The 13162-nt window shown below is 42.2% G+C and overlaps 1 protein-coding gene across 2 annotated transcripts in view; it reads right to left on the bottom strand.

Moving 5' to 3' along the window:
* LOC126474981 (E3 ubiquitin-protein ligase RNF185-like) overlaps nucleotides 1-13162 on the bottom strand; it is a 66857-nt gene that overhangs the window by 28055 nt on the left and 25640 nt on the right. The window lies entirely within an intron of this gene.

The following is a 13162-nucleotide window of genomic DNA, read 5'->3' on the forward strand; positions in this document are numbered from 1 at the left end:
CAGATATATTTTTTAGGGGCTGTTAGTTTAACTTAGAGTAAGGTTAGCTACCTGCTTATCTCATCTCTTTTGAATCCAATGTAGAGCAAGTAAGACTTATTGTTCCTAAGCCAGAATTTTCTCAGAAGTTCAGCTAATAGGAGGGGGTTACTGTTTGTGTTGCTATGCTTTCTGTAAGCTGTCAATAGTAGGGTGTTAGATATATTTTTTGAGGCTTGTGGAGGTGAATATGGTGGTGACCATTCTGTAGGATTGGCAAACACCTTCGTCCTACAGCTCACTGGTCAAGTACCTCCCAGGGAGGGACCTGAGGGGTGATGGATGAGATGAGTATCTCTCTTTCGGATCTACTATTTTTCTTTCTTCAGTTTTGACATTCCTAGTCTTTCTTTCTTCTTACCATGCCTATGGTCCTTCTTTCCATATTCGGTAGTTTCCACTGTGGAAACCCTTCTCTTATCTGTCTGTTAGAACCTATTTCCAAAGGACTGCCCGAGATGTAGTGCATGCATGATGACTTCTGGATGAAGTTATGGCAACAATCAATATGTAACAGGAACGGCTAATTACTTCATGTCCAATGACCATTATTACATGATGAATAGTAATCCTGTTTAAATGAGGAATTGACAGTTAAACTAGAGGTGCAACTGATTTAGCAGCCCCATTGCAGCTAGTCAACCTACACTATGTGCCCAAAGTATCCGACACCTGGCTGAAAATGATTTACAATTTCATCTGCCCTTCATCAGTCAAGCTGGAATTCAATAGGCATTGGCTCACCATTAGCCTTGATGACAGCTTCCAGTCTCACAGGCATACGTTCAATCAGGTGCTGGAAGGTTTCTTGAGGAATGGCAGCCCATTCTTCATGGAGTGCTGCACTGAGGAGAGGTATCAATGTCACTCGGTGAGGCCTGGCACAAATTCGGCGTTCCAAAACGTCTCAAAGGTGTTCTATAGGATTCAGGTCAGGACTGTGCAGGCCAGTCCATTACACGGATGTTATTGTCGTGTAAACACTCCGCCACAGGTTGTGCATTAGGAACAGGCTCTCGATGGTGTTGAAAGATGCAATCGCTATCCCTGAATTGCTCTTAAACAGTGGGAAGCAAGAAGGTGCTTAAAACATCAATGTAGGCCTATGCTTTGATAATGCCATGCAGAACAACAAGGGGTGCAAGCCCCCCCTCCATGAAAAACATGACCACACCCTAACACCAACACCTCCGAATTTTACTGTTGGCATCACACACGTTGGTAGATGTTCACTGGGTATTCGCCATACCCATACCCTGCCATTGGATCACCATATAGTGTACCATGATTCGTCACTCCACACAACGCTTTTAAACTGTATAATCGTCCAATGTTTACACTTCTTACAGCAAGCTAGGCGTTATAGGACATTTACTGGTGTGATGTGTGGCTTACGAGCAACTGCTTGACAATTAAATCCAAGTTTTCTGGTTGGTCGGTTTGTGGGGTTGAAGGGACGAGACTGCAAAGGTCATCGGTCCCTTTTTCCACTTCCATGAAATGTCCACAAGGAATAAAAACAAGCAACGGAGAGGACAAGGGGCGATACAGAACAAGGAAGACACAGACAAAGACCAGAAAAAAGGAAATAAAAGCACACAGAGCATTACAGTGCTTTGCTGACCATGGAAACAAAAAAAGAAAAAGCCAACCACCACGATTCGCACTAAAAAACCCAATCTAAAACCGTAGGCCAAAGGTCAGACGCAACACACAAAAAGAGACAAACCCTTAGATTGAGCGACAAAAGTCCCCTGCTCAAATAAAACTCAAAACTAAGCCTGCCATTGCAGCGTAATCCATTAAAAGTGCAGGGAGTGTATCAGGCAGCGCAAACGTCTGCCTGAGCACAGTGAAAAGCGGACAGTCCAACAAGATGTCGACCACTGTCAACGCTGATCCAGCAACACAGAGGTGGGTTCTCGCAGCACAATAAATGACCGTGCGTCAGCCAGGTGTGGCCAATGCATAGCTGGCAGAGAGCAACTGAGTCCTTGTGAAAGGCTTATGTGGAGGAGTGCCACACACTTGTAGTCTCCTTGAGAACCCAAAGTTTGTTGGGTGACGGCAGGGTGCACCATTCTTCACCCCAGGTACCAAGGACTTTCTGCTGCAATATTGGCTGGAGATCAAAAACCTCGGAGTGGCCACAGTGGGCAAGAGTATGGATGGACTACTGGATAGCCATCACCAGATTAGAGCGAGGCAAACATTGGTCGATAGCCTGTAAACCGCTCAGGGAGTCACTACAGATGATGAAGGACTCACGTGAGCAGTAGCAGATATACTCTCGGGCACGAGAGATGGCTACCAGTTCTGCAGTGAAACCACTACAGCCATCCAGCAAGGAGCATTGTTCAGATTGATCCCCAAGAGAAAGCATAACCAACTCGACCAACAACCATCGGACCGTTGATATACACTATGTCAGAGTCGTGAAACGCAGCAAGGATGGAAAGAAAGCGTCGGCAAAGGGCCGCAGGAGGGACTGAGCCTTTCAGGCCTTGTCCAAATCCAGCTGAAGGCATGGGCAGGGCACACACCACGGGGGTATAAGTAGATGGGCCCAGAAAAGAGGTGGGAGAGGGAAAAGCCCAAGCCCAGAGAGAAGAGACCGTCCGATACCGGTGGTTGTTGCGTGAACCACTACATCAATGGCATCATGAGAAAGAGGCTCAGTAGTGGCAATGGAGGCGAACGTGTCCCAATCAGCCTTATTCAATGCCCATCTAGGGAGGTACCCAAAAGAGCGTTGCTGTGGTAGTGACAGAAAGATCAGAAAGTGGTCACTACCGCACAAGTCGTCATCCACACTCCTTTGGACAAATGGTAGAAGCCCACAGCTGCAGACCATAAGGTTGATGGCTGAGTGCATGCCACACGTCACACTGAAATGTGTTGAGGCACCGTTATTTAAGAGAGAAAGGTCGAGCTGTGCCAACACTTGTTCAACAACTGTGCCTCTGTCTGTTGCCACCAATCCACGCCACAAAGGGTTATGGGCATTAAAGTTGCCCAGTAACAGAAAAGGTGGTGGCAATTGGGCTATCAGCACAGCCAATACATGCTGTGGGACATCACCATCCGGTGGAAGATAGATACTGCAAACCCTAACAGCCTGAGGTGTCCACACCCGAATAGCGACAGCCTCTAAAGGTGTTTGAAGAGGTACACACTCACTGTAAAGAGAGTTACGGACGTAGATGCAGACTCCACCAGATATCCTCGCATAAGCTGCCCGATTCTCATAATAACCACGATAGTCACAGAGGGCAGGGTTCAAATCACTGGACACCAAGTTTCCTCGAGAACAATGCTGAAGAATGGGTGAAGGCTGATAAATTGTTGGAGCTCAGCAAGGTGGTGGAAAAACCGCTGCAATTCCACTGGAGAATGAGATTGTCCGCGACTGAAAAAGTCGTGAAGGGACCGATGAGGCAGATTACACCACTGTGTCATCTACTGCCACCCAGGAGAGTCTGAATCGAGAACAATTGCATCTGAGGCACAGGGGAGATTGAGGTCATCGGGGGACGCCAAAATCTGCAAATCATCCTCAGACACAGAGCTGGTAGTAACAGGTGGCACAGAGGCAACCTGAAACTCTTCCTTCTTACCCTGAGGGCCCACTGGAGGTTTAACAAATGCAGGGACAGCTGTCGCCAACAGGGGCAATGAAGTCACAGTCACAGTATATGATGTAGTCATTGGAACAGGATGAAGTCATTTGTATTTCCTCTTTGCATCTTGATAGATGAGCCCGTCCAGGGTTTTTATCTCCATTATTTGCAGCTCCTTATGGAGAACAGGGCAGTCAGGCGAGCAGGAGGAATGGTGCTTCCCACAACTGACCCAAGTGGGAGGAGGCACACAAGGAGCGCCCGCGTGTAATCCCTGCATATGGCGCTGGTGGTACAGCGAGATGACGTGTGGCCAAACTTCCAGCACTTGAAGCACCGCACAGGAGGAGGGATGTATCGTTTCACGTCACAACGGTAAACCATCACCTTGACCTTTTCAGGTAAAGAGCCACCCTCAGAAACCAAGATGAAGGCACTGGTAGCAACCCTGTTGTCTTTGGGTTCCCTAGGCACGCACCGCACCGCACGAAGTGGACACCCATCGCTCTAAGTTGGCGCGTAGCTCCTCATCCGACTGGAAAAGAAGGTCTTGATGGAAAATAATATCCTGGACCATGTTAAGGCTTTAATGGGGTATAATCGAGACAGGGATGCCACCCAGCTTGTCACAGGTGAGCAACGCCCACGACTGGGCTGGAGAGGCCGTTTGGATCAAAATCGACCCGCTGCGCATTTTGGACAACGCCGCTACTTCCCCAAACCTATCTTCTAGATGGCCGACAAAAAACTGTGGCTTCGCTGCCTGAAAGATCGCTTCATCAGTCCTGCTGCAAACTAGGTACTGAGGCAAATACGGCTCGCGAGACCTGGTCGCCCTACAGTCCTCCCAAGGTGTGGCCTGGGAGGGCAACGATCGGGAATCATAGGTCGCAACATCGAAATCATTCCTTACTCACTCTGAGATTGCTGGGGCCGAGCAACCACCAGCGTGATTCAATTTAACCCATTTCATTGTGGGTCAACCACCTTGATGCCACCCACTTCGACCAGCGGCTCTACCCATGGGCACCACCCAGCATCAGCAAGGGCCACCTGGCAATATGGCCTGGGAGTCCTGGTACCTCAGAAAGGATGGGCACCTACTCCCTGGCATACACAGGGAGGTCTCACCTCTGGCATCAGTAGTGCGATCCCTGTGTTGTCAGGGGGCTACCACCAAGAGAGTACATAACAACCCCACCAGGACGGACTGGCTACCGCACTGGATTTTGGGTGCTGAAATGGACCAGAATTGTCGTGGGCACAAAGGGTGGGACAGCGCAGGAGACGAGAAGTAGGCAACCCGTAAAATGTTGGGTGCAAAGCCCCGTACATGACATAAGTAGCATGCAAGACCTTGGTGCATGAGGGACAAACAAAAAACACCATGTAAGGTGTCCTTCCCCAACTAGCACACACTATCAACAGAAATTTGGAAAAGGTGGAGGCCAAACCTGAGAGGGGACCACCACAGAAAAGCTGAAACACTGGAGACTCCTTTTAGTCGCCTCTTATGACAGACAGGAATACCGCGGGCCTATTCTTACCCCCCAGACCCGCAGGGGGGGGTCCAAGTTTTCTCACCTGCCGCTTAACTGTCATAGTACTTGCAGTGGATCCCGATGCATTTTGGAATTCCTGTGTGATGGTCTGGATACATGTCTGTCTATTACACATTACGACGCTCTTCAACTGTCGGCAGTCTCTGTCAGCCAACAGATGAGGTCAGCCTGTACACATTTGTGTTGTACGAGTCCCTTCACATTTCCACTTCACTATTACATCGGAAACAGTGGACCTAGGGAAGTTTAGGAGTGTGGAAATCTTGCGTACAGACATATGACAAGTAATACTCAATTATCTGAACACTTTCAAAGTCAGTGAGTTACGCAGAGTGCCCCATTGTGCTCTCTCATGATGTCTAATGACTGCTGAGGTCACTGATGTGGAGTACCTGGCAGTAGGTGGCATCACAATGCATCCGATATGAAAAAGTACATTTTTAGATGTGTCTGGATACTTTTGATCACATAGAGTACAGAGAGAAACAGAGGCAATGCAAAAAAGTGCATGATCAAAACATTCTAACCTTCAGTCAACAACATGAAACTCCAGGACAATGTTGCGTCTTTTTAACCCAACTCGTTTTTTAGGTAATTGTCGTTTTCAACATTTTACGAAACAATTAAGTACACATTTTTAATATACAACTTTATTAAATGTTTTGGAGAGACAAGTTCCAATTGTTAAGAAATAAATGCCAAAAAACATACTATAAAATGCAAGTCAAAAAAAAAAAAATGTTGAAAACCCAAAATCTTTTTGGAAAAAAAAAGTTTCCACCTCTTATGAAATATTTTTGAAAACTACGTGAAAACTTAGTCTAAAATTATACAATCTTATAAAATTCAAAATAAATAATGTAAATTTACAAATGATACACAGAATCACAAAGAAAAAAGTAACAACTGTGTAACATAAAGACATAAGCAAAAATACATTACGAAGAAAGCAAACATTACTTAACAACTATGTCAACATATGTAAATGACTAGGTACAACTAGATTAGGTAAGTGATATATTCTTCAGTCTTCGAACACTTACTCTGGTTCAAACCGAAAGCATAGCCAATTAATTTATCATGTAGACTACAAACTGGCAAGCCACATGACTCACAGGAATTGTGTGTTTTTCTCTCGTTTGTGCACTGACATTATCTCTTTCCAGCTCCGATGGGTGGGGGAGGGGCAGTTTCAGCAGGCTCTGGAATCCCCAGAACTCCTCTTATTTAAGTTTGTACATTTCTGGGTGCCTTTCACTGGTTACCCACAGGTTTCATGAGGGGTAAAGCAATGTGTATGTCAACGAATTCATAAAACTGGATCGGCTAATTTGTGTCATGCAATATTTATCCGATGCAGTATGAAGGCATTTATTTCTGCAGCATCCAGTAACCCTGTAGAAATAGTGCACTGGCCATCTTCTAGCAACTCTTTTTGTTGGATAGCTATGACACAACTTGTTGAAAACATGAACTCCACCTTCTGTGCAGTTGTAAATTTTAACGATATCATGTTTTTGGTGTCTGTGTTCACAGTTCTAGTAGTGTGTATCAATGATAGTAGAATCACTTTCTTTTCTGGTGGTACAAAACTAACATCCTTACAAGCTGCTAAATAAAACATACAAGTTCCCAATGATACGCCTTTGGTTGCAATGAGTCCTGGAGGAATTTCATACTTTTTTTTTCACAGTGTACCAACCATGGTGATCTTGCATTTACAGAGCTCATCATAAAGTTCTAGAGATTAAGAGATGAAAACCAATTGTCACAAGTGACACTTCAATTTGGAAGATGGAGAGGTTGTCTCAGCAGAAGAACGTATTGGGTAGGTGATAAACTTTGTCAAGTTATTGTTCCTTTCCTTATTTATGGGATACGAAACAGAAGGTGGCGCTTCTTTCATCACAGATCGATACAATTTTCATCCCGTATATGTCAGGTTTTGCTGGAATGTGCATCTTGAAGAGGCATTTAACCCCGAGACTGGGAATTATTTCATTGTCACATATTCTGCAGCAGTATAATATACAGAACAATTTTGGTTGAACAACTCCCGAAATTCCAGAAATGCTGCACATTTTTCATTTTCCTTTTTTCATTCTGCTTGGGATGCTTTTGAGTCAAATCTTAGGCAGCAAATTAGGAACACAAATCTGTTTTTCAACATAAATGATCACAAAATTGGCACACACTAGATTGAATTCCTCATAACACCATTAAAAAACAGAAGGCCAAGCAATGATTTCAATTTAGTGGCACCTGTGGTTCCCATATACCACTGGTCAGACTTGTATTAAGCTTCACTGCGTTCAATTTGTCCATTAGCAAACTGAACACTAATGGCTTGGTTTATGAATAAGGATAACAATTTAACTCACCTACCAGGTTCTGAGCATCTCCTTTGGCACTAGGTAAGCGGGTAATGATGTTCCTTGATGGGATCTGACTTTTCTGGATGGTAAAAGAGTGACATCAGTACAGATAGTTTTCTTCTTTGCCCAACATGAAGTTTTCTTTTGTTTTAGGGTGCAAAAACAACTATTGTCATATGCGCCTATGTCAGAACCATAGAACACAAAAACAAAAAAGGCGCTAAAAACGGTTACATGTTAAGCCCAATCGACAGAAGGAAATACAGCTAAAAATAGGGACTTGGAGAAAGAGACAATGGAGGTCATGAACTAAAGATTAAATGTCCTTCGCCATATTGCTACAAGAGATAAAAAAGTAACATGCAGTCAACAGACCGAACTTCGTTTGCTAAAACAGCCAATAACTTAGATGGAAAACATACAACAGGGGGGGATTCCATAATGAAATGGTGAATCTTCAAAGGTTGACAGCAATGAACACAACATGGTGGGGGATCACCACTTAACAAATGGTGATCATTAAAAAAGAGAGTGCCCGATACGCAACCTAACTAAATGATCTCACAGCGAGAGGGCTCAGAGGTTATCATCCAAGCCACTGGGAGAGGTTTAATTCCCTGGAGCTTTTTCCCCATGAAGGGAAGACCAGTGGTGATGCCGAAGTGCCACCACCTGCTAACAGACAGCAACACACTCATCACTGGAGGAAATGGAAGAACTAGTGGGCCGAGGTACGAGAGGACTGCAGCCTTGGCAGCAGTGTCAGCAGCTTCATTTCCCATCAGACCAACATGACCAGGGAATAATCATCACAGTGGCTCCCCCAGCATCAAGTTTCAGCTCTGCTCATACGCTTCTGATGTTAAGGTTGAATAATCTTGTGGAGTAAAAAATGATGCTTCAATATAATGTTGTCTTCTGCAAGGACTTCAAAGGCATCCTTGTTCATTGACGTCTTTTTGTGTCACATTATTTTTATCGTCAGTGTTAGATAATTCTTCAGGAAAGTGTTCCACGTCATCAAAATTAGCACTGGTAAATCTTTTGAATTCTTGTAGAATTTCTTCATTGGGTAGGAAATGTGTGCTGTTCGCCATAGCTGAAACAATTCAGATGGGTTTAAAAATGTAAAATAAAGGAAAACCAAAGATTCACTCACATAATATTATAAAAAAGAAATTGGCTATAAAAAAACTAGTACAACATATGATACAACATGCAATTGACCCAGTTCATTATTTCTTTCATTATTTGTTAATAATAAACACTCACTCACCTCTGACTAGGATCCAACTGCGTCCACAGCTGCTGATAGGGTGGGCAGAACGCTACTCAAGGCCACAAGCCTCTCCTACCACCTGCCACTGACGCACGTGTGTTTTGACACTTCCAGATCATTTTGACCCGCACATTGTAGACGAAACATTGAGACTATAACATACTTCACAAACTTAAATTTATATTGAAGAGATGGTTACATTTTGGCAATGTTCGTATAACTTTGATCGAAATACTCTAAGATCAGGTACACTGCAACAATCAGTGTTATTGATTCTTTGTGGGTAATTGAAAGGCAATGATTAAGTAACATTAGGACTATGTCATGGTTAAAGACATTTCGAAATGGAATAATATGAAATATTACTTAGCAAAAACACTACAAACAGACTATTTTTAGCTTCCAAAGTTTAAACTAATTTTAATTTGTGAAGGTAAAAATGTGTTCTTAACTACCACTACTATTTATTTTTGTATGTTCTATAGCTGTGATGACATCATCTCAGTCTAACGAACTGATGAATGATGGTCTCACAGTGAAGGTATTTTTCTATTAATTAGCTTACAGAGCTTCTTAATGTCATTGTCCATGCATGAATTCACTTTCTTATGAAGTGTTATCTCACTGTATTTGGCAGAGCAATGTAATCATATTGAATATGAAGAGCTTTCTATTAATTGCTAGAAAGTTAAAAATAGATGAGAATCTTATGATTTCCAGCACATATATAATTGCAATGGAGAAGTCCTCGGTAAGGAAAACTACATGGTTAGTCTGCATTCATCAAAAAATCCTTAAAATGTAAGTATTCTAGTGGGTACATTAACATATCAATGTAGTTAATCAAAGAGTGCTCATGATAGTTGAGTTCTGTCTAAAGTTATTTGTGTAATCAATCTCTTATCAGCATAACATTTCCGGACAGACTAAAATATGCTGTGGTTAAGCCTCTTCACAAGAAGGGGGATAAAGAGATACCATCAAACTATCGGCCAATTTCACTTTTGCCGACTTTTTCAAAAATATTTGGAAAGGCTGTGTTCAAGCTTCTCCTTAAGCTTCTGACTGCAAGTAATATACTGTCCAAGTTACAGTTTCGGTTTCTTAAGGGTTCCGACACAGAGAAAGCTATTTACACTTACAGTGAGAATGTACGATGGTTGGAACTTAAAATATTGGCAACTACTTATACACAACCGATACAAAAAGAGTTACAGGTTTGCACCTGTTACTGTCCTTCAAAGTGGCCACCAGCTTTGTGTAGAACCCGTTGCCAGCGATGTGGAAGGTGTGGTATACCGTTAGCAGAGCCTGTTCTGTTGATGGTGCGAATGGAGCGGTCTAAAGTTATGGTGATTCTCGTGGATGACTGTGATGGTGTTATCGTAATGCGTTACATTCCTCCACGGCAGACCGCCAATGCACAATATTACTGTTCGTTTTTGGAGCATCACCTGCGACCAACTTTGCAAAAGAAGCGGCGACACTTTCTGCGCAACCCACCCATCATTTTGCACGAGTGCATGCAGCGCAAGCTGTGGTTGCTCTGTTCGGTTGATGGGACTGGGAAGTACTGTACAATCCACCATACTCATCGGACTTAAGTCCCTGTGACTTTGATTTGATTCCGTAGATGAAGGAACCACTTCGTGGCATTCGCTTCAGAACTGTTCCAGAGATTTGACAGGCAGTAGACTGTTTCATTCGCACCATGAACAGAACAGGCTCTGCTAACGGTATACTATGCCTTCCACACACAGCTGGTGATACTTTGAAAGACAGTAACAGGTGCCAACAAGTAAATCTTTTGTATCGGTTGTGAATAAATAGTTGCCACTATTTAAGTTCCAACCATCACACGTAACTGATTGGACAACAAATTAAAGGCTACAGGCATTTTCTGTAACCTGTCAAAACCCTTTGACATGTGAATCACAGCATTCTCTTAAGCAAAATAGAATACTATGGTGTCACTGGCAATTCTGCAAAATGGTTTTGAGTCTCACCTAACTAATAGCAAACAAAGGGTGTCATTGCAAAATACCCGTTCATTAAGTAATCAGACTTCATCTCACTGGAAATTAATTACATGTGGTGTTCCTCAAGGTTCCATCTTGGGTCCGTTGTTTTTTCATGTGTACACTCACTCCCTCTTGTATGTTACATTGCCAGATGCTAAGTTTTTTTGTTTTTAGATGATACAAACATTGCAATAAGTAACAAGTCAAATGCAGATTTAGAAATAGCTGCTATTCAAATTTACACTGACGTTAATAAATGGTATAAAGCTAATTCACTGTCATTAAACTTTGAAAAGATGCACTACATGCAATTTAGAACCTGTAAGAGATCTCCTTCCAGCATGTGTATAACATATGAAGACATGCAGATCAAAAGGTCGATAGTGTTAAATTTCTGGGATTACACCTCGATAATAAATTCAGTTGGAAAGGGCATACCATAGAACTCTCGACGTGCCTAAACAAGTCTGTTTTTGCAGTGATAATGCTGTCAGATATAGGAGATATAAATACGCAGAAGTTTGCATACTTTGCTTACTTTCATTCTATTATGTCACACGGAATCATATTCTGGGGTTACAACTCATCAAACCGAGCAAAAGTTTTTAGAGTGCAAAAGCGAGTAATAATAATCATTTGTGGTGTAAATTCATGAAAACATCTTGTACAAAACTGTTCAAGGAACTGTATTCTAACCACTGATTCTCTGTATACTTATTCCTTAATGAAATTTGTTGCAAGTAATATATCTCTATTTCCAACCAACAGCTCAATACATAGTATCAATACTAGGAATAAGAAAAATCTACATTCAGATCTAAACTCACTCACCTTGGTCTAAAACGGCGTCCAATATTCAGGAACACAATTTTTCAATACATTTCCAGCAACCATTAAAAACTTGGTTTCAGCTAAAGCTTGGTTTAAACAGAGTTTGAAAGACTTTTTGATAGACAACTCTTTGTACTCTACAGATGAATATCTTAACAGGGACTGTTAAACCAGCTTAAGTAAAACTTTTTCTGACAGCTCTTGGTCACAACAGTCAAGATCAGGTATTTTGTGTGTGGTAAATTTATTGAGAGTGTGTAACCATGTTTCATTATGACAGTGTATTAATTCTGTAAATATTAGCAGTTTCCGTTCACTGTAATGTATTCACCTGTTTTGAAAATCTCCTGACAAATGATCAGGATAGTAAGTATTATATTCAAATGCTTTATGTTTTTTATGTTATACTTTCTGACATGTTCCACACCCATGAGAATCATCTCATTTTTGGGTCTATGGAACGAAAACTGAATCTAATCTAATCTAATCTGAACATGAATCAAGAAGTAGGTGTTCAGAAATGACAATCATATTCCATTGTAAAACCCCTGATAAGGGTCACAGCGTGGTGAGTGAAGATGAAGGTGATAATATGATGATCTGCTAAGTTTCCTAATGCATCCTGTGTGGTTAGGGTAATGTCTATAGGTTCATCTGCTGTCAAGGAGAGTTCTGATTTTGACACGACCGATGAGTTACTTCTCTGGCTTGATCTTTTTCTTTTGTTTTCTCTTGCACCTGTTTCTTTTTTTGTAGATTTTCAAGTTTGCAGGTCCGAGTAAGAAGCTGACCGGGCAGTTCCTTGTCCCAATGTCTTACTCTGTCTTAACCACTGTTGAATATCTGAGTGTACATCTGCTACATTTTGGGAGGAAGAATGGGTGGATTGGAGCTTTCTCTATTGTGCTGTTTGAGGTATATGAAGTGTCTCCTGCTGTATCTGCTTGGAGGCTCCTGCTGGGTCTGTAACATTGGTCGTCAAGAAGGGCGGAGATCTCTCCTCCTAATAATTTTTTGTTCTGTCTCCTTCTTCTTTAGCTTGTAGCACATGTTAGATTTGGTTTCAAAAAAGTTGAGGAAGGCTGAGTGATAGCTGTGTCATCATGCTCACTAGATGCATTTGTTCATATTTTTTCCTTGCCTCAGTATATGTCAGGGGTTCAATCATTTTATATTCTTGTACTTTCTTTTCTTTTTAAATTCTGGGCAAATCAATGAATGTGGATCATGGAGTTCCATACTATTTACACACAAATGTGGATGTTCACGATGATAACCTTTGTGAAATGGTCATCCACAGTTTCCTGATTTTCGATCTGCCATGCAGTGGAATGACGTGTCCAAAATGTAAGCATTGGGAACATCTAGTGGTCAGTGAGATGTAAGGTTTAATGTCAGTTCTATATGTTATAGAAGCTATTACTTCTCAGTTCAA

This window comes from Schistocerca serialis, chromosome 1 (genome assembly GCF_023864345.2).
Source record: "Schistocerca serialis cubense isolate TAMUIC-IGC-003099 chromosome 1, iqSchSeri2.2, whole genome shotgun sequence".
NCBI classification, from domain to species: Eukaryota; Metazoa; Arthropoda; class Insecta; order Orthoptera; family Acrididae; genus Schistocerca; species Schistocerca serialis.